The following is a 24,635-nucleotide window of genomic DNA, read 5'->3' as shown; positions in this document are numbered from 1 at the left end:
TCGAAACAGATGCAGCGGCAGAATTAAGTGCTGCCCGATGGTCTCTTCAAAGTCGCAGTGATCGCATATGGAAGAGTCAGCGCGCGTATGTGGCCTAATGGGATAGCGGGCTTTCGTCCTATAGCCTATAGGTCGTCCTATAGGTCGTCCTATATATTCGTACGGTCCCGCAATCGGACCCGTAAATGTTTTATTGAAGAGGGCGGAAAAGAGACCAGACATTTCACTATGCATATCGCTAACTACGCGGTATGACGCAAAAGAATGGCTTCGCATTGAAAGAGTGGATAGCAAGAGAATACGCATGCACACCGGTCAGCTGAAAATTCACACTGTATCCGACAAAGCCAAATACCTTCCGGCGGCGGTTTCCGTGCGCGATGTGGCGCCAGTGGCGCGCGTTTCCTTCTTTTAACGTGAGCTGAAGCGGAAATCCGCGACCCAGCGCCGCAGGTATATGTAGTGTCAACAGGGAAAGTGTATCGCCTCCCGGCTGTGTGGGTTCTTCTGTTTGAGGACAAACAATTGCAGCCCGTGCTATCGAGCTCCGCGAATTCCCAGCGATGGATATTCTTCCAGGTTGTTTTCGCTTTGTTTCGCGCTTAGGCTGAAAACCAGAAGCGGGTGGGCGCTGTTCGAGATTCCATTTTCTATTCCTTATCGCTTTTTTTTTTTTTTTGGTAGCTCGCAACACAGTTTGCCGACTCGTTCTACCGAAAGGTGCACTCAAAGTGTTATTACTTCTTTGGTTTCGATTTTGGAGATGTTGGCTGTATCGCCGTGGCGACCTACAGTAACAACAGTGTTTAACTGTGTCGGGCAAGAGTTCGCGCTGTTTGTCCATTCTCTCCTCTTCAACAGGCTTACTTACTAACGTTAGGAAAGGAGTGCAGTTTGTACACTTCGTGGATGGAGTTGTTGTGTGGGACGTGCCATTATGGTAAAATCGTTTACGTGCCGATGAACGTCGGTGGAAATGCAAATATTCGCCCGCTAGCATGCTTGTCTTGTTGTTATATAGGCCCCCATCGTGTCTGTGTGCACCGCGTATGCAGTTCAGTTCAGTTTATTACCTTAAAAATCCCCTGTAGGGACGTTACACAAGGGGTGGGTTGTTATGAAACAGCGCAAACATCGTGATAAATAATCACTTCACAAAATGGTCTGTTACAAGTTGCGTAAACGAAGAAGGACAAGTGGTAGTAGCGATGTTGAGGGGCGAATGCCGTTCCAGTCTGTGGCGGTTCGGAAAAAAAGAAAAGGATGCAGTGAAGGTGGTTGTCCGAGCACATGGCCGCGCTACTTGAAGGAGGTGGCACTAACGTTTCGGCATGAAACATATTGTGCGTTTGCTTACATCATAACAGATAATAAAGATAGGCATTTATGCCCAGCCAAGCTCGCGCAAGCCACCATTCTTCTTATCAACCAGATTTGCGTACCAGTCTCTTTACTGCCGCTTATCTCTTCAGCCTTCATTAAAGTATCTCTCTCTCCCAATGCTTCTCTTCTGCTACTGCTGCTGCTGATTTTATGCGGTACTTGTTAATCTGTCAGCCCGTATGCTGCGGCATAACGTCTCACCGGTGAGGGACATGAAATACATATGATCGAGAGTTTATGCGGTCTCAAAACGTGACCAAGATTTCGGCTTTCATGCCCGGACGTTCTTTTGACATGGTTGTTAGAAGTCACTTATGGCTGCAAGCAACGCTTCACGCCCCTTTTTTGTCATTATTGTTCTTTTATACATCGCTGTCTCACTGTTGTTGCGCATCCCAAATACTGTATCCTTAAATACCTTTTCTTTTTTTTTTTTTTTTATCGAACGGTCTGTGCCACTGTGCCACTTAAGACGTCGTAAGCAAATGGCGCAAAGAAAAGCGTTCAGTCAGCTATAGCACATATTACGCGCTTACACGTGAGTCGCACTAAACTTGTGCAACTCGGTTACGTTACCAGCGCAGCTCAGCTATATACTGAGATTGCATTACCCTTACGAATGAGTCGCACGCAAACAGTGCAACTCGGCTACGTCAGCACGATTCAGCTTACAGAGACTGCAATAAGCTGACAAGCGACTTGCACCCAAACAGTGCAACTCGGCAACCTAATCGAAGCTCAGCTTACAGAGTCGGCGAACAAGGCGGCAACGCGAAGCTTCTGCGCCTTCTTGTTGCCCCACTTGCCGTTCGCGAAGAAGCCAAACAATAGGCAATGAGAAAAACAGAAATATCTAGAGCGATAAGAAGAAAAAAATAGAGGTGGAAGAGCAAGAACATGAATCGAGAAGGGACATTTTCGGGGAGGGAGTGGAGTGGTCAGGAAAGAGGACACCCCGACAGGAAGTACAAAGCCCCGCGGGTCTTCTTCGCGATGGCGTGCCTTGCGGCCGTCACAGCGGCCCGCAGAAACCAATACGCGAGTCCTTCGAGAGGGAGCACATAGAGAAGGAAGCGGGCGAAGGAGGGGGCGGGGGGGGAGGGCTGGAGGGAAGCGGGGGGGGGGGGGGGGGGGGGACTACACGCTTGGTTGAGTGAAAATGAAGACGCGGGAAAGAAGAACGACCTGGAGTCCGTCTCCCCTCCTATCCTAGCCGTAGCCTCCGTCTCCTCCTTTACCTATTCATTTATTCTCCAGCCAGCGGCGCTAACGGGTGCGCCTGTCGCTATCCTTCCTCGGCTGGCTTGCTTGCTTTTTTTTTTTCTTCTCCGAGGCCACCGGTAATTTTGCGCCCGACTCGGTCCATACAAGCCGGAGCAAGCCGACCGACCGGCGCGGTCCTCCTGCACTTCGATGCTCCGGAGAGAACGAAGGGTCGGGACCACGCCTCTCGCGAGAAAGACGGGCCGCCGCGTGAAATATTCACTCCGCTGGTCGCCGGCTCGCTGCAACCCCGCGGCACGCCACTCGCACAGCGGCCGAATCTGCGAGCCTCGTTCTGGACACTGGCAGTAACGCAGAGTGAAATAAATATTAGGAGGGTGAAATAAGGGTGAAGTGAATTCGTCATTTAAAGATTGCCCCGAAATATATAGCATTAAGCGGCGTACACGCGAGAGCGCATAGAAGCCTTCGTTTACTAGTTTCGTTAGAAGGTTCAGCGAAGCAGAGAGAGAGAGAGTGAGTGAGAGATGCAAACGAGAGAAAGGCAGGGAGGTTAACCAGAGTTAAAGTCTCCGGTTTGCTACTCTGCTCTAGGGGAAGGGAAGTGGAAGCAAAGGCGAAGTAAAGTGTACTATAAGTCAGGATAGGTTCACGGGCTAAGATTCTGGGGATAATTCGCAAAGCCTTTCCTTCGTAAGCGGTGTTGGTTATTGGAGCTGCCTTCGCTAATGCCATGTCCGACATCAGGATTGGCTGGCGCATGCTCTTACATACAGCTACGGCGTAAGAACTTTTTTTTTTTTTTTTGTGAACACGGGTCCTGTCATTCTCGCAGAAAATGTCTGCATGGTAAGCCAACACTGCGTAAATGTAGAAACAAATGAACTATGCGGCGACGCCCGGGACCGTTCACGAGACGTCTTCCTGTAAGGCAACGTGCTGTGCTAGCGACCTGTCCAAGTTAGCACAGGTTGTAATGAAACAAAATGTATCGTTATTGGTTTCTTTTTATTAAACTATAGGACAGTTTTTCAGTCATTCTTCTTGTTGTTTTCTGCAGGACGAGACCCCGTCATTTAGAGGCCTGTAGGAGCTTTCAGGAGCCTGACGAAGAAACGTAGAATCGCACTGTCCAAGAAAAGCGTCCAAGCCACTGGTTGACTGACAAGGACCTGTCGCCCGCTTCCGCATCTTCATAACTTAACAGACTGATGTGAGTCACGAATGCTGGTAATATCTTGTGTTCCTAGCACTAGGGGCCGAATTCACAAATATTTTTGTTCGTAATAAATGTTTGCTTTTGGTGGCGGTTGGCTTACACCTGCTCTTGCGAAGTCTTCTAGCATAAGAAAATTTTTTTGTAAGCACAGGCCCGAAAGTTCCACAAACCTCTGTTTCATAAGTTCCACGGACGCCGTGGTGTGGAGAGTTTTGGCAAACGCTTTACTTATGAAGGCCAGCGAAGTGCCAGCAATACGGGCCAATGATCTGGGCCAGTATTGGCAAAAGTGTTCTTCTACAATAACAGTTTGTATAAGAGAAAGCGCAAGGCAATCTTGCTGTTCGACATGTTAGCAATAGCGACCGGTTGTAGACAAACAGCAGTTACGAACAAAAAAAGCCTTGTGAGTTCGGCCCTTGGTCCCGTATTACAGAGGAACGTCTTACGTTGAATCTGTTCGTAAGAGGAGATGCGAGCCAACCGTGATGTTCTACATAATATTAGCGACGGCGGCCTGCAATGGCAGATCACTTACGAAACCAAGCTGTCTCTGAAAGCAAATTCAGCATGCGGCATATTGCTACATAGAACTGCGCTTATCTCTGCTGCTATTCGGGCCCACCTGATAAAGAAACGTTCGTCGAAGATGACGAAATGTCCGCAGCGACTCAGTCAGTCGTCTCCCATTGGACTCTGTTGCGAGTCACTGAACGGGGCCCGGTTATGAGGATTGCAGAAAGAAGACATGTAGGCGATCCCTCACTTCAAGGGAACTTCTGTTTGTTTAGTATAGCCGCCATTAGCTTCCACGGGGCAGCAGAAGCGGAACGAATGCGGATTCGGCCAACCGCTATTCGCGTAGAGTTACGTGAGCGCCTTTTTGCCTGTCCGCCCATTAGTCCTGCGCGGAACCGCGTCAGCGAACGGGAACTCAACGGTGCCAATTACGCAATTGGCCTCCCGCCTATCCCCACCCGGTCTGACGACTATCCCGCCCACAGTTTCTGTTCATTGCGTTGCCCCTTCTGAGCACTAAGAAGGGAATTGGGAGGAAATTGGTTTAGCCATTTCATTTCTTCTCTTCGACGTTGTTCCTTTTTGCATGGCGACATTGCCGATGGATGGGAGCCTGGGAAATGCCTTTCTTTCTTCTTCCTTTTATGTCTTCCGATCTGCCACGTTCACTCCGGAAATGACTTCGCGTAGAAGTAAATGCGTACGCGCAGATCGGAAGCCAAGGTGCAGCTAAGGGGTCGCGAAAGACGAATCAACGTGCCTTGAATATTAAACCTTGTCGAGAAATGGCGGGCAAAATGAACGGCGCGCAAACGGTGTACATTTTGCAGTATAAGACATGCACGACTGCTATATATAGTGTAAAGGTGCCGCTAGATCTACTAGGTTCACAAACACAAATATGCTTGTCGTCGGTATAGCTACAGTAGACTGCAGAGTGCGAAAATACCCCGGTTCTCACGACGCGAAGGTCGTGGTCGCGCAGCTTAACGACCAACCGAAGAATCTGACAAGTATACTGTGCCTATTGGTTTAATGCATATTACCACGTTTTTGGTTACGTTGTTTTAGTCACTTCAGATCCACACTTTCGCCTTAATATTTAGTTTTTGTTGTTATTGTTGTGTCAGAGAGGCACTCCTTCATACATTCGCATACATTCGAGGGTGCAACTCCTCTAAAAACCGCACTGAAAGGCTATATATTAAGCATGTATAGCTCTGTTACGACAACACATCCCCTTATATGCGTAGCTTCCTACAAACGTTTCGCTATGAAGCTATCGCTAATTAGAATATATGTAACCTGTCGGTACCACGAGCATAAACCCGTCCACAAGCCACACATCTCCGCTAAGAAAGAGTACATACGTACGAGGCCGTTAGGGGCGCCCGTAAAAGCTTGTTCTCCGGAGCAGCTCTTCCTGTTCAAAACGACCCTCAACTCATCTTTGCGAGCGCATTAGGAAAAGGCGCAATACTACGGCGAACGACACGGAAATATTCTAATAGAAACCGCCACAAAGCAAAGCAAAAAATAATACTAATAAAAACGGGGCCATACGGGCTGATGGGGTTTGGTGTCGGAAGCTCCCGTTTCAAACATACGGCATACTGTAAATTAAAGGAACCGCTTTCAGCCAAGAAGCGGGAAGCCGTTGAGAAGATTGAAAAGCGCGCGAATATTGCCGCGCCGAGCCCCGACACGTCCCGTATGCCGTCCGTCGCGAAATCGCCCAAAAATAGTCGCGCGACGTTGCATCGCGGGGAGAAGGATGTCGGAAGATGGTGCGGCGGGTGAGAGACTTTTCACGTGCGGTGTGAGTGCATGTGAAGGAAAAGGAGGGGCTTGCCGAAGGATGCCGTGGGTGACGTTCGGAGGGCGTGTACGTGAAGGAAAAGGGGGTCGGGGAGTGAGGGAAGTGGCAAGAACTTCAGTGCGACGGCACGACTTCCAAACGAAGAAGAAAAATGAGAATGACGGCCAAACAGCCTTAGCACGTCTTCTGTTCGTTGCCGCCTTTGCGGCAGCCGGGGCGGGGGGAGGAGGTTGAACCCCACGAACTGCATCAGCGTGCGTCGTGTGTCGACTCCCGTACCATACACTGGGAGGCGTGGGTGGCGCGGGTGGCGTCGCCTCAACTCTCTCTTTTACGTGCCTTTCTTTCGTTAGCCTCGCTCTCATTCACTCTTTCTTATTTTATTCTATCGCTCTTTTTGCGGCGGCGCGTTTGTGTTCCGCTGGAGGTAAGCGTGCAGGAATTCTCGGAAGCGTCGAGATGACTGACGAGGCCGGAAGTCGTTGTTTAATCAGGCGTCTAACGACCGGCATGTGTGGCTTATAACGACCCAGAAGAGGGAGACGCTCCGACTCAAATTATGGGTTATATAACTGTTGTATTGCTCGAATGAAGGCCGCTTTCCGTTTTCAAGCGAAGCTTGTATTGGCTCGGAAGTGGCGTTGTCGTGATGATGCAAAAAACTCAGTTGCTCCCAGAGCAGAGCAGCTGCGGGAAAGGGCTGTTCGATGAGTGGACAGCTGCGCCGGCGCCGGAGCGTGAGTCATTAGCAACGATTCCAGCTGCATAGGCGCGCGCTCACACCACGCGCGCAACCAATCAGAGCCATTTCGCTTCAGCCGGGGAGGGAAAGGGCAGGAAAGGGTTTCGCGCGCGCTGCGCCGGCTTCGTTTCTGTTAAGTTCAGCCTCGGAAAACGCATGCGATGTCCATGCGTTGTGCGTTCCCCCGTGGAACGGGCAGCGTTCGACGAGTGACGGCAAGAATTCGCCCATCAAAGGGCTCGCCGTCGGCGCGCCGATCCAGCCGTTAGAGCCACCCGAGCTCCCAGGAAATCCGACAGCAACGAGAAGATCCCGAGCTGAGGGAGCGGGAGGCCGAAGCAATCTGGCACCGTTACCTGTGGGTTACTTAACCGTGAAGGTCAAGTGCATGCGGGCAAGCTTTGCTTACCCCCCTTTTCTGGTAGGGAAAGGGTTGGTAATTTTCTTGTGTGTGAAGAGTCGCGTAAAACCGTACAGCGACCTGACGAACGACGCGTACATGTGACGCGCACAACGATAGCAGGGCTTCGCGAAATACTTCCCCTTACAGATTTTTTTTAAATTATAGCTACAACTAGAACGGGGTATAGTCCATTTCAACTTGTTCGAAATCAACTGTCGGGTGTTTTGAAGTGTTTTATCTTGCGCGACCCAAAATCTGTGCTGAAATATATAGGATCGCAAACAATAATGTAGCTAAGCCAGAGCTACCAGAGCACTCGACCAAGTTACAATGTATATTTGGGTACGTTGGTGTCTCTGAAAACACTGAGGCAGACGAACTTACTTCTGACGCACGTAAGTCTGCCTGGTTGATTTCATACAACTAACAAATGTGAGGGTAAGGCAGGGCTTCAAGTCTCAGTTAAGTATCGCACTTTCTTAGAACTTCAGTGAACTGTCTTTTGTATGGAGTGGATCCACACTTACATTCCTCAGCGCATATTGGGGATAGCCGCGACATGGACTCTATGATCCATCGCTTAAGGTTAGAAGCGACGTATACAGTATTTTTTATTTTGCCTCATTTGTCGTGCATCTTTGCTTTGATACGAATGTGGACACTCGTCAGGAAACGTCTAGCACATCCTAATAATTTGACCCCGACCCGACTCACATAAACATGTTCTTGAGAACGACGCTCAACCGACTTGATTGCCAGTAATTTAACAAACAAAATCTTCTAGGGTCACGGTGTAACGCATCGTCGCAACGGTCTGCTCTGAAGGCCCCCCTTCAGTGGAATTCCTAAAACATAGTTGCATATCGAATTACTGCCTTACATTCCAATTGTATTCTTTTTTGTAGGTTGATCAACTGTGACTGTGTGTTTGCGTGTGAATTTGACTTTGATGATGTCTCATGTCTATCGTGCGGTATTGCAAAACTACGAATATTCCTGTTTAATATGTTTTTATTATTATCTTGTTTAAAGCGACTGTACTTCAGGATATGAGGAATTTTATGTGTTCTTGCGCTTCATTTTCTAATAACAACTGACTTTTCCGAGTTTGGTTGTGAACTGATCATCATCATCATCATTATCATCAACATCATCATCATCATCATCAGCCTGGTTACGCCCACTGCAGGGCAAAGGCCTCTCCCATACTTCTCCAACTACCCCAGTCATGTACTAATTGTGGCCATGTTGTCCCTGCAAACTTCTTAATCTCATCCGCCCACCTAACTTTCTGCCGCCCCCTGCTACGTTTCCCTTCCCTTGGAATCCAGTCCGTAGCCCTTAATGACCATCGGTTATCTTCCCTCTTCATTACATGTCCTGCCCATGCCCATTTCTTTTTCTTGATTTCAACTAAGATGTCATTAACTCGCGTTTGTAGCCTCACCCAATCTGCTCTTTTCTTATCCCTTAACGTTACACCCATCATTCTTCTTTCCATAGCTCGTTGCGTCGTCCTCAATTTAAGTAGAACCCTTTTCGAAAGCCTCCAGGTTTCTGCCCCGCACGTGACTACTAGTAAGACACAGCTGATGAGCACTTTTCTCTTGAGGGATAATGGCAACCTGCTGTTCATGATCTGAAAATGTCTGCCAAATGCACCCCAGCCCATTCTTATTCTTCTGATTATTTCAGCCTCATAATCCGGGTCCGCGGTCACTACCTGTCCTAAGTAGATGTATTCCCTTACCACTTCCAGTGCCTCGCTACTTATCGTAAACTGCTGTTCTCTTCCGAGACTGTTAAACATTACTTTAGTTTTCTGCAGATTAATTTTTAGATCCACCCTACTGCTTTGCCTTTCCAGGTAAGTGAGCATGCATTGCAATTGGTCCCCTGAGTTACTAAGCAGGGCAATATCATCAGCGAATAGCAAGTTACTAAGGTATTCTCCATTAACACTTATCCCCAATTCTTCCCAATCCAGGTCTCTGAATACATCCTGTAAACACGCTGTGAATAACATTAGAGAGATCGTATCTCCCTACCTGATGCCTTTCTTTATTGGGATTTTGTTGCTTTCTTTATGAAGGACTACGGTGGCTGTGGAGCCGCTATAGATATCTCTCAGTATTTTTACATACGGCTCGTCTACACCCTGATTCCGCACTGCCTCCATGACTGCTGAGGTTTCGACTGAATCAAACGCTTTCTCATAATCAATTAAAGCTATATATAAGGGTTGGTTATATTCCGCACATTTCTCTATCACCTGATTGATAGTGTGGATATGGTCTGTTGTTGAGTATCCTTTACGGAATCCTGCCTGGTCCTTTGATTGACATAAGTCTAAGGTGTTCCTGATTCTATTTGCGATTACCTTAGTAAATACTTTGTAGGCAACGGACAGTAAGTTGATCGGTCTATAATTTTTCAAGTCTTTGGCATCCCCTTTCTTATGGATTAGGATTACGTTAGCGTTCTTCCAAGATTCTGGCACGCTCGAAGTCATGAGGCATTGCGTATACAGGGTGGCCAGTTTTTCTAGAACAATCTGCCCACCATCCTTCAACAAATATGCTGTTACCTGATCCTCCCCAGCTGCCTGCCCCCTTTGCATAGCTCCCAAGGCTTTTTTTTACTTCTTCCGACGTTACTTATGGGATTTCAAATTCCTCTAGACTATTCTCTATGCCATTATCGTCGTGTGTGCCACTGGTACTGTATAAACCTTTATAGAACTCCTCAGCCACTTGAACTGATATATACCCCAAAATGCTTCGCTTCACATATCATCACCCGTCATTCATGTTACAGTTGGACGTTGTGGAGAAGCTGGCGTTAAGTTGACAGTGTGGCAATGTCAACATTTCCCATCCGGAATAAACCAATCATAAACTGAGCATAAATGCCCTCAACATGTCTACAATACGATGTGCAATGCATGTTTTCGGAATATGCATGACGTACTCATTATGAACTCAGTTCATTAGAGCTCTGCTCCTGCACTTCATGCGTAGGAGAGGAGCATATAGTCGCCAGAAACATGGAACGAGCAATATTTGCTTGTGTTTCTTTCTTTTTTCTTTTTGCACGTGAAGCCACAGAGCCTAAATATACTCGTTAATACGTAATAGTTCTGCGGAAACCCGCAAGGTGGAGAGAAGTAGTTAATGTAGGGAAAGTCAGACGCCCACTCGTCCGTAGCAATACAAAGGAAACCCATGCGGGTTCCTGGCAAGAAAAGCCTCGCAGTCTTCAATTTTCTTTCGAGGAACCCGTATGGGTTTCTTTTGTAGCAATTGCTACGGACGGGCGGGTTTCTGACATTCCCTTTATTATATTAGTTAATATTTGTGCTTATTTTGTCCCTCACGTGCACCACTGCTTTGCCAAACGCCTCCGATTTCAACAACTGCCTAATGGTACGAACCACTCACATTTGCGAAACTTGAGCTGCGAGTTACTTACGCTGGTTTATTATATCCCGAAGAGTTGAGGGAGCTGGTAATGCATTCTTGGCTACGGAAATAACGAAAGATAACGCCACTAGCTTTTGACTAGACGCAGATAAGATTCTATTGGAGCAACAAGTATTCATACACGAAAACCGATACGTGCCACAAACGTGTTGACGGCGGGATAAAACACCAAAAAGAAAAGGAGCACTCCTAAATTGAAAATTGAAGCTCTGCGTTTAAAAACCTGGGGCCAAATTCAGAAAGGTTTTCATGCCTAAGTGTTGTTTGTCATTGGCCGGCCGCCTTCGCTTATAAAATGACCCACGTCCCGACTGGCCGGGAACTACTCGCACGAACAATTTTAGCGTAAGAACCTTTTTCAGTGAATGGCCGGCACTGTTTCTGTTTTTTACGAACCACGTTTTACGAACGCGAATATATGCGACCTTATCTTTGAGAATGATAGCTTTCATGAGAGTAACACCCGACTCCTTAGACTATATGGTATATAATCAGCGCACTGGATATATATAGTACTGGCGAGCCGCCCGCTAAAAGCAAGCTTTCTAAGGTATCGCCTAACCCGGGGCCACATTTTGTACAGTTTCTTTTTATTTCCTTTTGCCCTGCGTCAATGGCTTGCATGAGGCCGCGCCCCCGCTGTCGCCGTGGTTAGTCACTTAGTCGGCCCCGCTTATAAATTTAAGATGAATAAATTCGGCGGCAAAACGCCTTGCAAGATACGGCCCTCTACAGGGCAAATATACATATCCAAGAAAGTACTGGGATAAGCGTTGTGCACTGCCACTTAAACTTTGACAGAAAATAACGATATGCCCCCAGCCCTGTGCCTACAGGACAATGCACGTTTAAACCTTGTGGTCTGTGTCGTTCATTTATTTTGTCTCGTTTACCAAGGAAGCACACTGATCCTCTCCGTGCGTTTGTAACTGACGAAAGCGCTCGAAACCGTTATTGTACTGCCGTCTTCAAAGTCAAAGCTTTATAGCGTTCACTTGCAAGGTAGATATACATTTATGCGTTTTGTCACTTCGATATATTACCTACTGTTTTTAGTTTTCTCACTAAATATTTACTGATTTAACCGACCACTGATTCGGAGAAACAGCTTCGTGATAGTGCCAGGGTTGATCTAAAATGTATTTTTACCTACAGGCACCGTCGGGCACCATGATCATACTGAGGTCGCGTTACGGTTTTTAGTACTCCCTTTCTGGGCGTTACTCGTTTTCACGTACTGTCTTTACTATGCCTACATGACTTGTTCATGCTTCTCTCAATGGTCCTGTGTGGACCTCTCGGCTTACCCGGAAAACAGCGTTTGACGCAAAGCCTTTGTTCCTTCGCCTTCCGGGGTTATAGACGGCACGCTTGTGCAGTTCGCTTATTCAGTACAGACTGTAGCAACAATCGTTCCCGAACAACCCACTAGCCCAGTTCATCACCATGTGCCAATTTACTACCATGGCTGGCTCGACTTTTCTGCAATATCCGAGGCTTATCGCTGCCCATTCATAATGTTCTTGCTTCATCATGAGCGAGACACTCCCCCCATTTCGTCTCCATCTAGTCACATCTAAGTGTTGCCACCGATGGTACACCAAAAAGCTCCGATGAAACCGATGTAACCGATGAAATGATGCACGAAAAAGATGCACTAGAAATAGTTGATGGAGCGTGTCATCCTGGCTGAAGAATGCGCGAACTGGATAAATGATACAAAAAGCGTTGTTCTCACACCTAAGAACGCTGGCGCGCCATCTCGCAGGATTCGAAACGCAAGAAGTCGTGCTCATACGTGGTCACGCTGTACTTATGGCTGCGGCTTACAGCACGTTACATATACTAATTCCCACTGGGTGGCGTGAAAATGCAGTTAGGTCACGGCATTGCACTCGCTTCAGTGCTTGCTTCCTATAGCAAGTTATGCTTATTGTTTTCACTGGTGCATAAAGTCACTTGTCAGAAGCCTCTTGTACATCATAAGCGCCTTCGAGATCTGTGCAATTACGCACACTTTTTCTTGCGCAAGCTATACTTCGATTTGCATTGCTTCATGTCATCTTGTCTGAAGCCTCTGGTCGGTCATATGTCGCATCAAGCAGGATGGGAAAGGCAACAAAATACGCAGAGGGGTGCACCTAAATTTCGAAGGCAATAGCCGTTATTGACCGAGCGCGCAGTAGTTGCAGCCAAAATACCGCGCCGCAGCAAAGCCAGAGGATTCAGCAAGGAGTGTATACCTGCGCTTTGAAAACGGAAGTTAATAATGCCGAGCAAGAGTGCGCAGTTCGTGAGCGACGCCGATAACAAAAAAAAAAGACTCGAACTTGCTTTCGCGAGCCGTTTGAGTCGCAGCATACGCAAAGAGCCTTTAGTTTTTATTTCATAACTACATTTGAGAGAGAGAGAGAGAGAGAGAGGGCTCTTTAATGAATCCTTGAGAGTTTTGCCTGGCGGCATGGTCAGGCACGTCAGGGTGTGTATTCACAAAAATGCCTTGCACCTAAATTTTTCGTAAGAGAAAATTCCAGCCAATACTCATGCTGTCCATATTATTAAGGAAGGCAGCCAGCCAAAGGCAAAGCGCTTTTAAGAACGAAAAGCTTCGTTGATTTTGCCCCGCGGACGAGTGCGATGAAAAGTGATACTGCACGCACACTGCACGTCACGGATGCACAACGCACGCAAAACACTATAGCACGCAACGAACAAACATAAGGCATCTCACACTACGTGTTGGTCTTTTCATCGGAGCCAGCCACATGGCAGAAGTTGCGTGCAAGAGGGGTGAGGAATGAGTAACAAGAACGCGAGTGGCAATGTTAGGTCGGGGGACGCGAGGAAAGTCGGTGTCATTCACGCGCGCGCACACACACAACACACACGCACGACCACACACACGCGCACACACACACACACGCACACACACACACACACACACACACACACACACACACGCACACACACACACACACACACACACGCACACACACACACACTAGCGAGTGTGCGAATGACGAACGATTCCGCATCTTCGCGATGACTCGAATGTCGCCTCGCCTGCTTGGGCCACATCCGTTTCCATCCGGCTTGCATGGCCACGCACAGCGCGAGGCTCTTGTAGGGCTCATGACGTCGCGACGCCACGTTCCTCCGACGGGCCGCGTGTCTCGTGACGAGACGAAAGGCAGCCTGGCTGCGTCGCACGGCACATTTGCAGACATCTTGTAGGGACGCGTTTTCCCGGACCACGCGCCCGGCCCTCTCGCCGCAATATGAATCGCCCGCCGCGGTCGGATATCCTCGTTCTGTTTTCTTTCTATTGCGAGGCGTGATTGAGGGTCATCGCTTGCATGAATGGCCGAGTTCGTAACCTTTTTTTTTTTTTTCACGTTTTCTCGCGATCTAAACGTGTGCCCTTAGACAATGTCTTTTTTTTTTTTTTTTCATTATCTACTATTTCAAGTCTGCTGCTGCTTGTGTGCTGTCTGAAAATAAATCATCGCTAATAAAGAACGTATGTATACTGACAAAAGCTGTGTGCTTAGGACAAACTTTAAAAAATGCATGTAACCCCACCCCCCTTGCGCCGGGTGTCTTGTTCGCGAGAGTTTTACGAATATTGAAGTTCGCAGTTTGCCAGGTATGCGCTTGCAACGTGCGATATACTAAAGAAGTGCGCACAGATGAAGTCGAGTGATATTGAAAACGAGCATACGCAGATACAACGCACACGTTGTAATCTAAGTGAAACGGTTAATTGAATGCTATGAAATTAAATGCGACGCGTATAACTCTGTTTATTTTTGTCATATATTCCCACATGTAATCACATGCAGTGCTTATGTTTATGCAGCGTACAAGTCACAAGTTATGCCAAAATTCAAACGCCAAATTGGACGGACGCAGCGTGTGAGGCGTCTGTGCAATGACGTCACAGGGCCGAATGCAATATATGATGCTTGATCGAGGGAAGAAGAGCGATGACAGGTGTATGCACCCAGAGAAGTAAGGTCACACATATAAACACCTATAAGCATTTCATACCTCTTTCGTCACAGTAACACATGTCCATTCGGTTCGGACAAGATTGACACAATCAAGCGGCACATACACAATTGTCAACGAATGGGTAGATGAAGTAGCAATGCAAGAAACTGAAAACTGTTAGACAACATGCGCTGTTCCATTATGTGCTAGAGAGGGGGGAGAGAGAGGCGGCCTTTCAATAAAACCCAGAGAGGTTGGCCTGGCGGTACGTCTAGCATATAATAACTACCCCAGGTGAATGTGATGATAGATAAATGAAGTGATAGACAAAGAACATACGACACTTAACTCACTTGACACGACATACAATATTAATGTTTCTCGTTGAGACCACTGTCTCTCGGAAAAGCATTCCATTAAGGGTAGGCAAAGAAAGCCTGATCTAGTCTGCTTTGAATGGTACACTATGCGCTGTTTTAATACCCGGAGAGGGAAAGGCTTGTCATGAAAGCTGTTCTGAAGATTGGAGTGAGAACTACTACAATGGCGACCGGCGGAGTACCTTTGAAAGCACCAGTTTGCTCAACATGAGACGAGCCTCTTTCGTTATGCGATGTTACAGCATGTTGCATACACCTCGAGTAAACTGCAATCGTGGCTTATGTCAGTTTCGTACCCTGCGATTCTCTACATTTCAGTGGTTGTCTCCCTCCTGTACATTTCTTCCTTTCATTTCCAGTCACACGACGAGCGCGAGCGGTAGTTTAAGCATTCAATATCGCACTTCATTCTTTCCACGCCTCGTTACGCTTGGCACACGTCCTGCGCGTATCGTCCGCACTGCTCGTTCATATATAACGGACCGGAACGCATAGCATATACGCGCGGGCAAATACTCTCCGGCGTCAACATCTTTATCTAACGCGCGCGAACTTGAGAAGAGACAGGAGAGGACGCAATTCCCGATTTTTCTCCGTTTATTTCTCGCTCGCTTACTTTCTCTTTTCTTCCCGCCATCTATTTTCACTCGCGGCCAGCGCTGTAGATAATCTCGAGCTTCATTTTCTTGTTTCTCCAGACTCCGTTGCGCGACGTTCATCTTCTCTCTCTCTCTCTCTCTCTCTTTCCTCGAGCTGACGGCCAGCGCCAGTCTCAACTGCATCCCGCGAACACCTCTCTCTCTCTCTCTCTCTCTCTCTCTCTCTCTCGTTCTCTCTCTCTCCTCCCGCGCTGCGCTCTCCGGAGCCGGCTGCTTATCGGAGCGCGAGCGATAGTTTCGGACAGTGAACTGAGACGTGAACTAATCAAATCGTTGCTGGACGCGCTCGCGCTCGCGCTCCGTCTGCTGCGTCGTGGGCCGTCTTGTCATGCGTGCCTTGCTCTGCGGCTTGCTTCTGTTGCTTCGTCTGCTTCCTTCTTCGTCTGCTTCCTTCTACTTCTGCTGCTGCTGTTACGTAACTCGCTGCCTCTCGCCCCCCTCTGCGGAGGCGCCTTTCGGGCCTCCGCTGCACCACCCTCCCCCACTGTCTCAACGGTCTCCGTACTTTGCCTATACTTCGCCGGTCCACGGATGTCGTTTCTTTGATGTCTTTTGGCGGCCGAGGGGGCGACAGCGGTGTGTGCGGGGGGAGCCCCTTGCTTACCCTCGAGCCTGCCTGCCTGCTTGCCTGCCCGTGCCTCAGCCGCGGCGCCGTCGATCAATTCCTCGCTAGGAGACGCCGTTTTCACTCCCGTGCGACGGACTCGACTGGCTGTTCCGCGCTTGCGTTTCGAGCGAGCCCTGCTGCTTTTTTGCGCGTCGGCGAGTCTGTCTGCGGAGACGGCAGGGTACTTTCTCACAGTCAGAAAAGGTCTATTTCCCTCGGCGAGATGGAGGAAAGAGAGAAAAACTATCATCGAGCTGGATTGAGCGGCGAAGTTTGACTGTCGGGCATATAGCCGAAACCAAGGGCGGAAAAATGTAGAAACGAAATTCGTTCTTGCGGATGTGGTTTACGCTTTTCGCTTTTGTTTATTAAACCGATGTCGGTGATCCGAATGGCGGAGGTTATAAATGTCGATGTGGGTGAGCCGTGAAAAGGGGGGCTGCTGCTTTCTGTCGATCAACGTTCACTATATATATATATATATATATATATATATATATATATATACATATATATATATATATATATGTATATATATATATATATATATATATATATATATATATATATATATATATATATAGAATTGGTAGAATTGGCTCTGGTAGAATTGACTGCGTAGTTGAGACAGGAAATTATAAAGAAAAGGGTGTGCAGCGCTTCCTTGCTGTCGATCTACGTGCTTTGCCTGTTTACTTGCGACTTCTCGCGTCAAGATATCTCTTGAATGGCGGGTTGTCAGATTACGTATAATTCTAAAAACTATTATTAATTTTTTTCTTTGAATGCAGCCGGACAAATGCACTTTTACGCTGTCATTCTTAGAAGCGAAATGACATGTTGTCTCACCATCTTAATAACCGACAGACCAGTTTTGCGGAAGCCGGCGAGGTGGAGGAACATTCATGAAATTAAAAAATAAAAAAGTCGCAACTTCACCCGAAAGGTGTAGCATTGATTGCAACAGCAAATTAGCAGGCAGCCATACGAAGTAAGGATAGTACTTCTTATCGCCCGTATCAACTTGTAAACATTCGCTTACTAACGAATTTACAAGTATTGCATCAGCGCGCACCGGCAAGCGTGAACACATCACACTCGATGAGCGCGGGCGCTCGCTGTCAAAACGTTTGCGTGAGCAAGCGCGGCAGCAGCAGCGAGCGAAGTGACCTTCGTGCTGTCTATCGCTTCAACGCAAACTGAGCGGCGAGAACACAGCACGAACAAACGTATGAGCCGTCTGCAGATCGCTTTCAAGACACGGAGCGTGCGACCGCGCAGAGTACGTAGTTGCAGGCGGAGTAGAGGCCCCCCCTCCCTCCCTTCCGCGTTGCCTCCCCGCTTTCCTCCCTTTGGCGCGCGAGATCGTCAGTTCCCCTTGCGCCCGATCGCGAGATGCGCAGTTGCAAGCGAGTGCGTTGAGACGCTTGGCGCGTTTTGATTTGGCCTTACCGAGGCGCAGTTAGAACGCATAGCAAGAGCTTGCGCGGACAAGGAACGCGCGGGGGGGGGGGGGAGCATTTCACCAAAGGAACTATAACGCCTTCGCATTCCCACACGTAAGCAGTCTTAACCCCCGTATTCTGAAATGCGTCTTAAGTTTAAGCCCACGCTAGACTTGATTTACGTGACGCCTGTCGTGAACGCATCAAAGTAAACAGCAATGAGCGAATTGTCATCTGTATCATGTTAAGCATGGGCTTCAAGTTAAGATGCGTTTCTGATTACGAGGGTAAGTGTACCTGCCGAATTATTATTATTATTATTATTATTATTATTATTATTATTATTATTATTATTATTATTATTTTGGAGTAGTAGTTGTTGTTGCAATCATCAACGGTACCAGTATCAGGACTGTGTTGGTTTTCATAAGTGCATTATTAACAACAAAGTTTACAAAAACTAAAAAGTGATTGCACTTTTCCTCTATAACGTTTTCGTAGAAATGTAAAATACGGTGTTGGTAGCGTCGAAGAGATTACGAGCTCGCGAAGAAACAAAAAACGCGCTGCAAAGATACGAAATCGAGCACCGAAAGACAGAAAGGGGCGGACGTAACTGGTACCCGGAAGCCGCAAAAGAAATGTACTAATCAAGAACAAAAAAGTGCGAAGCAATCGTATACAGTACTAGGCGCTCCCTCGCTCGCTCGCCGAGCATCCAAGAAGCCGTTATCAGCACGCCGCGCCGACCTACTTTTCTTTTTTCATCTTCCCCTTCAGTTTCTTTTTTTTTCTCTCTCTCTCTCTCCTTCTCCGGTCCTGCTTTGGTGCCGACATGCCGCGGCAAGCGCGCACAGAAGCCGTTAATGACGCTGAACCCGGCACATCTGCAGCGATGGACCGCAGTAAAAAAGACCCGGGAGCCCATAACACGTCGTCGCCGGGGCCAGAGCAGCGCGTTCCGCTGTCCTGCCTCTCAGGCGCGGCTGCCAAAAAAATAAAAACGAGTCGCTTGGGATCGAAAGACGGTCAAGTAAGCCGTTGGAACACCCTCCCCACGCCCTCTCCTTGCACTTGTAAGACGTATCCAGGGGAAAGAATTACGCCAGGCTTGGTATTGCCGCCTCCCACGTTAGTTTCACTGCTGTCTGGTACGACACCGTGGGACCACTCTATAGTGAGCAGGAGTGAACCTGCAGCTAGGTTCCTTGCTCCGTTTGTAGCTTTAGTACCAAGTAGGGTGGCTTTTGCAATTCAGACAGTACAGTTTCGTAAACGCAGCGCGAGAGTCCGACTCGCCCTACACACAATCGGAATGAACGTACAACCGTTAAAGAAGCGAGTGCATACTGAAAGACTGCACGTATCTACACGATCTACATTAGACAGGGCAGTTTCTACAGGCTCTCATCAGTCTCCCGTGGACTTGTCCATTGAGCAAGCATATATGGACTACCTTAAGGACTACATTATATATATATATATATATATATATATATATATATATGAGAAATGAGGTAGATGAGGTAGATATATGAGGTAGATGAGAAAGGCAGGGGGGGGTTAACGGGAAGATATCCAGTTCGCTACCCTGCAGTGGGGAAGGGGATACAGAAAGATCTTCTTTTTTTAGTAAAATGAAGAAGTGTGCACACATGAATAGAGTGAGAGAGGGGAAATAAAAAATAAAAATCACACACACACACACACACACACAAACACACACGCGCGCGCGCGCACACACACACGCACAAAGGAACGCAGGAGTGTCACAGTCGTTCAAGCAGGTCGCTTGACCGGAGAAACCTCAGTAGCGCCTTCTGATATGATAGTCGCATCAGCCGGCACTCGAAGATCGTCTGCTCAGAAAGCGGCCGGTCATCGAGGCGTGCCAACGCAGTCACGAGCGACTGTCTCTGGGAGCTGTAGCGAGGACAATGACAGAGGATATGTTCGATTGTTTCCTCACTCACTGCTGCAACTATCACAGGCAGCACTGTCAGTCATTCTGATGCGGCAAGCAAATGCATTCGTGAAAGACGCCCCTAGCCATAGTCGGTAGAAAACAGTTGTCTCGATTCGGTATAGTCAAGATAGAATGCGTAGTCGGAGGGATGTGTCCAGGCGGTGCAGTCGAGTATGTATGAAAGCTGGCGTGTTCCACGTGGATCGTGTGACATCGCGCGATAGTATGAGAAACTTTGTTGCTGCGTCAGTTCTTGATAGGGGGTGGGTTCCTTCACGACATCTTCGTGAGCCCTCCTAGCAGGTTCATCGGCGTTTTCGTTGGGCTTGATGCTGCAGTGATGTCATGCACTTTCTCTGCGGGCTGGTAATATAGCTGCCTTATTTCTAACACAAGTTGGTCGTGTGGTCCACGACGTAGAGCGGATAGCAAGCAATGTACGGCTGCCTTCGAGTCGTATGTCGAGTCGTATCATGCGAAGTGCGCTGCGAAGTGTAGCAAGCTCCGCAGCAGTCCAGCAGTCGACGTTGTCCGGTGAGATGTTTTAAATTGAATGGTCATGGTTTTTTCGGCAAACATCACAGCTCCTGTAGATCCGTCCGCATTTGTCGAGCCATCAGTGTAAATCTGGAGATGTTCCTTGCATGTCTCGTGCATCATGAGTAGAAATAGCTCCTTGAGAGCTGGCGACGAAAGTCCTGCTTTCGTTCGAATTCCCGGTACTGAGAGTAGAACTTGCGGGCGAGCCAAACACCAAGGAGGTGCAAGGAGCCTCTCGGCACGCGTACAATCTCTAGGTAGGCAGTCACGGCACGCCAATATTTCCTGGCAAAAAGAGGCACTAGGCCGGTCTTTCGGTAACGCGGCGAGGGGGTGGAAAGGGGCACGGGCAACGTGCCCGATGTGTGCTCTGAGCACATCCAATGCCATGTGAGTTGTGACTGGGTAATCTTGAGCTATCGTAATTGTCTCCACTGTTGATGTGCAGCGCGGCAATCCAAGACAAACCCTGAGTGCCTGCGCCTGTGCACTTTCGATTGTGCGGATGTTAATTCTGCAGGTATTGCTCAGTACAGGAATGCTGTACCTCAAATACCCGAGAAACAGCGTCCTGTAGAGTTGTAACATCGCGTGTACTGTGGTACCCCACGTTTCCCCTCCAAGAAATTTGAAAAGGTGTGAACTTATGGTACTGCACTTTATAGAATATGACAGCTACAGTGAGGCAAATATAGGCCTATAAGTTGTCTACAGGCAGCGTTTAGATTCCAATAAAATATCTGTATCTAAGAGAACATAGAAGAGCCGGAGTAGATTAAATATACGTGTATCTTCTCCACGTGGCGATTTTATCCGATGACTTTCTTCACGTACCGAGATATGCATCTAACTACGATGACGAAAAAATAAAAAAAAGACTGACATTGGTAGCATACCAACTAACTTGAAAACCTATCATAACCGTGACCTGTCTTCGAACTTTAGGAGGATATTGAAAAAGAAATTGTTCTACGATAGCGTAAATTTTACCAGGATACTCGAAGCCGCTTCCTGAAACAGGAACATCGGTGGCCGCACCTAGTGACGCATTGTGCCGGGTCGACCACAATGCGTCAGAAGCTATATCGTGTCGCTAGACTCTTCTAATGAACTGGAGTCATCGATGACGCCTACTACAATATCGTTTCGCGTGTGGGATGAGTCCGTGACAGGGTTCACTGTAAACAAAGGAAGAAAAACAGCGAGAACAAAAAATAAGGGAGGACCAAGGAAGTTCTTTAAAAATATTCGAAACCTGCTTGGGGAGGACACGTTGCAACCCCCCTCCCTTTTCTTTCTTTTGCGGCACGTACCTCACGAAGCGGTAACACGCCACCCGCTTTTACCAATAACCGCACATACTAGCAGAAACAAGTACCACCCTTGCCGATTCACAAGCTAAGCCACCAATCTCGCCCCCATCGCAACACTGCGGCCGTCGGGTTTTATGTTCTGCGTCCAGCTCAGCGGAGTGAGAAAGAACGGCAGCGTCGGAAAGGCTCGTATAAAAGATGGCCGTTGCCGGGCTTTCCTCGGAGAAATCCCACTCGCGGCACGCCTGACGTAACGACTGCAAGCTTGGAATATGTCCGTGCTCTTCCGTTTCTCCCGAACACGCAACATGTACACACAACGCCTGTCGCGTATTCCCAAAGGCGGAGGGTGGGGCGCGTGCTCTCTTCAAATGGCTCTTATTCGTTTCACTCACTCTCTCTCTCTCTCTCTCTCTCTCTCTCTCTCTCTTACGTGTGGTTCGTTTCGCCCAAGGTCGAGGGGTCAGAACGCGAGTCACAAAACTGAAGTCGAACAGGCGCCGCCGGCACGCGGCATATCCCGTTGGACGAAGCGGAGATTCCTCGGGACATGTCTGCCAGTCGCGTTCCGCTTCTCGGGTCGTCGACTGTGGGCACTACGTTTCGTGTTGCTCGCCACTCGAAGCTTCCTGCGAGGACTATGCAGGAATGAGGCCGCAATGGCCTACTACTCTCCCCCCTCTTCCTCTTCCCCTTGCTACATGCCCGCAACTCACGTCGTTGAGCCGGCAGTTACGCTCGCAAAGAGGTGAAACTTCGTTTAATCGGGAATTCTTTTTAACGAGAGGGATCTGGTGCGATTTGATTTGTTCAGTCAAGTGTGTTAACGCCTGACCTCAGCAAAAAAGAAAAAAAAAAGTCAAGTCATGAGTCGGTGCCGCTGTAGGCGACGTGAGAAGGTAACACACAGATTTGTTTTCAAGGAGCGTTAGTGGCCAAAAAAAAAATGTTTTCTACGAGGCAAAATATTAAGCGGGAGAGGTACATGCTAGACGTATTCACATGTCAGGTCATAATTCGCACATGGCAATTGGTAATCGCTATACTTGAGTCCGTCTGTCTGTTCTTGTTTCATTGTCTGTTGTTGTTTTCCGTTTTTTTTAGCGCATGTTTCCACCTACGCATGCAGAAGCTCAGGTACACAGCAACCTGAAGCAAGGTGAAGTGACAGTCAGCAACCGTGAATGTGTGGTAATATGTGTTTAGTAACTAAGAAACTATCCTTCGCGTGGAGCACTGTTGTACCAAACGCACCGCGAAACAATATGCTCTGAGTGCAGTGGCATTATAATACGATTCAATTCTAATTTTCAGTGCCGAAGTTTTAGGACCAAGTTCTTGAAATCTTATCGTTCCCCGTGCGGTGTTTTAATGAAATTTATGCGATATACGCGGAACAACACTAATTTGAGACGTTGAACAGATCCCACTAACAATGTCTTGCCAAGCTGGAAGATTTATGCAACACCTCTTGAAAATAGGGATTGTAATATACCGAAAGAAATCGCTAAAAGTGACCGCTCAATTTTGTTCCTGCAGTAAAGAAATAGAAGAAAAAAAATAGAAGATCAAATTTATCTAGAGTTCTCACTTTCAGTCGACGGATTTTCTCTGGCACTAAATAGACAAAGCTTTAGGCTTATCTCTATTCTGTGGGATGCATATCCATAGAGGAAACACAAAATTAAAAAGACAAGAAGGAAAAGCGTCTCGCCCACTCATCCAAAGAGGAACTCTTAGCGGATTACGCGAAATAAGCCGGTATAAACTTTGTTACGGCGAGCATTCACTATACTCTGATACATTCGGCCGCAATATGAATAAAAAATAATAAACTTAAGGCTCGGCTGCGGTCCCGCTCGATCCCTGTTGTTTTGCTGCGTAAGCTTTCTTTTATTTCTTTTTCGCCCTCTCTTGCCGTTTCTCAAGGCCAGCAGCTGGCTCGAAGTGAGAAAACTCTTTTTTTTTTCCTTCTTCCCGGAGTTCCTCTTATTTCCACGCATCTCTCTTCTCTGTAAACGAGATTATAGTTTCTTCAACACAAAACCAAGAGCTGAAGCACTCCAGCCTTACGCTCGAATTCAGATTATGGACAATAAACGAGATATCACATTATTCAAAGCTTTCACGTCCTAAGGCGCCTTTCCGTTCGTCAACATGAAAACCGCACAACGGAGGTCCTCTATGGAGAATTAAAATTAAGTTAGCTATACTCCTTGCCTCATAATCTGTTAGATTCGGTTAGGCTATAGACACTCTTACATCTGATTTTACCTGCCCCGAATCCTCAGGCAGAACTAGTGTCAGTATCAGTTTTACATTTCGTTTTTTAACGCCAGTGCTAGTTTCTTATAACCTCCCGCTTTGCCGTGTTATGGTCTCATTTACGGCACGCTAAGAAAAGCCAAATTATTACCCTAATCTAAGTTTCGCTGACGACTCGACTCGTAAAACTTTCACAGTGGCTTCGTAGTCGCGGCTACAACACTGAAGCCACGAGCTGCTGCGAATCTCGATAATTAATCTTCTCGCCCGCGCAGCTAGAGCAGCAGGAGATTCCTGTTCCTGCAAGTTCGCTCCTAATTAATTTTCTTGCGTTAATGATCTCGCCCGTTTAATACGCTTTATTCAATCCACCGAGCATGCGCTGAAAAAAAAAGTGCTAAATTGTACTTGAGGATAAATAAACGATGCAGAAAAGACGCGTACAGAGAAACCTACGACAGGGCGGTAAGTATACTTATACCGCCCTGTCGTGGGTTTCTCTGTTCGTCCCCGTCTTTTCTGCATCGTCTATTTATCCTCAAGCACAATTTAGTACTTATATACATATGAAGTAAGTATGAACCTGAAGTATGAGACACCAATTAGTTCAAACCAAGATTCCACTAAATTGTCCCCCACACGTGTGCTCCCCAAAGTTAAAAATTCTACCAAAGGT

General features: G+C 47.6%; 1 protein-coding gene across 1 annotated transcript in view; it reads left to right on the top strand.

Moving 5' to 3' along the window:
* LOC126521966 (uncharacterized) overlaps positions 1 to 24,635 on the top strand; it is a 183,154-nt gene that overhangs the window by 97,417 nt on the left and 61,102 nt on the right. Inside the window, exon 2 of the mRNA XM_055066199.2 lies at positions 3,668 to 3,820. The gene's annotated coding sequence lies outside the window, so the exon portion shown is untranslated. The remainder of the gene's footprint in view (positions 1 to 3,667; positions 3,821 to 24,635) is intronic.

This window comes from Dermacentor andersoni, chromosome 6 (assembly GCF_023375885.2).
Source record: "Dermacentor andersoni chromosome 6, qqDerAnde1_hic_scaffold, whole genome shotgun sequence".
NCBI classification, from domain to species: domain Eukaryota; kingdom Metazoa; phylum Arthropoda; class Arachnida; order Ixodida; family Ixodidae; genus Dermacentor; species Dermacentor andersoni.
The sequence above is the reverse complement of the archived record's forward strand: the minus strand, read 5'-3'. Positions and strand labels throughout refer to the sequence as shown.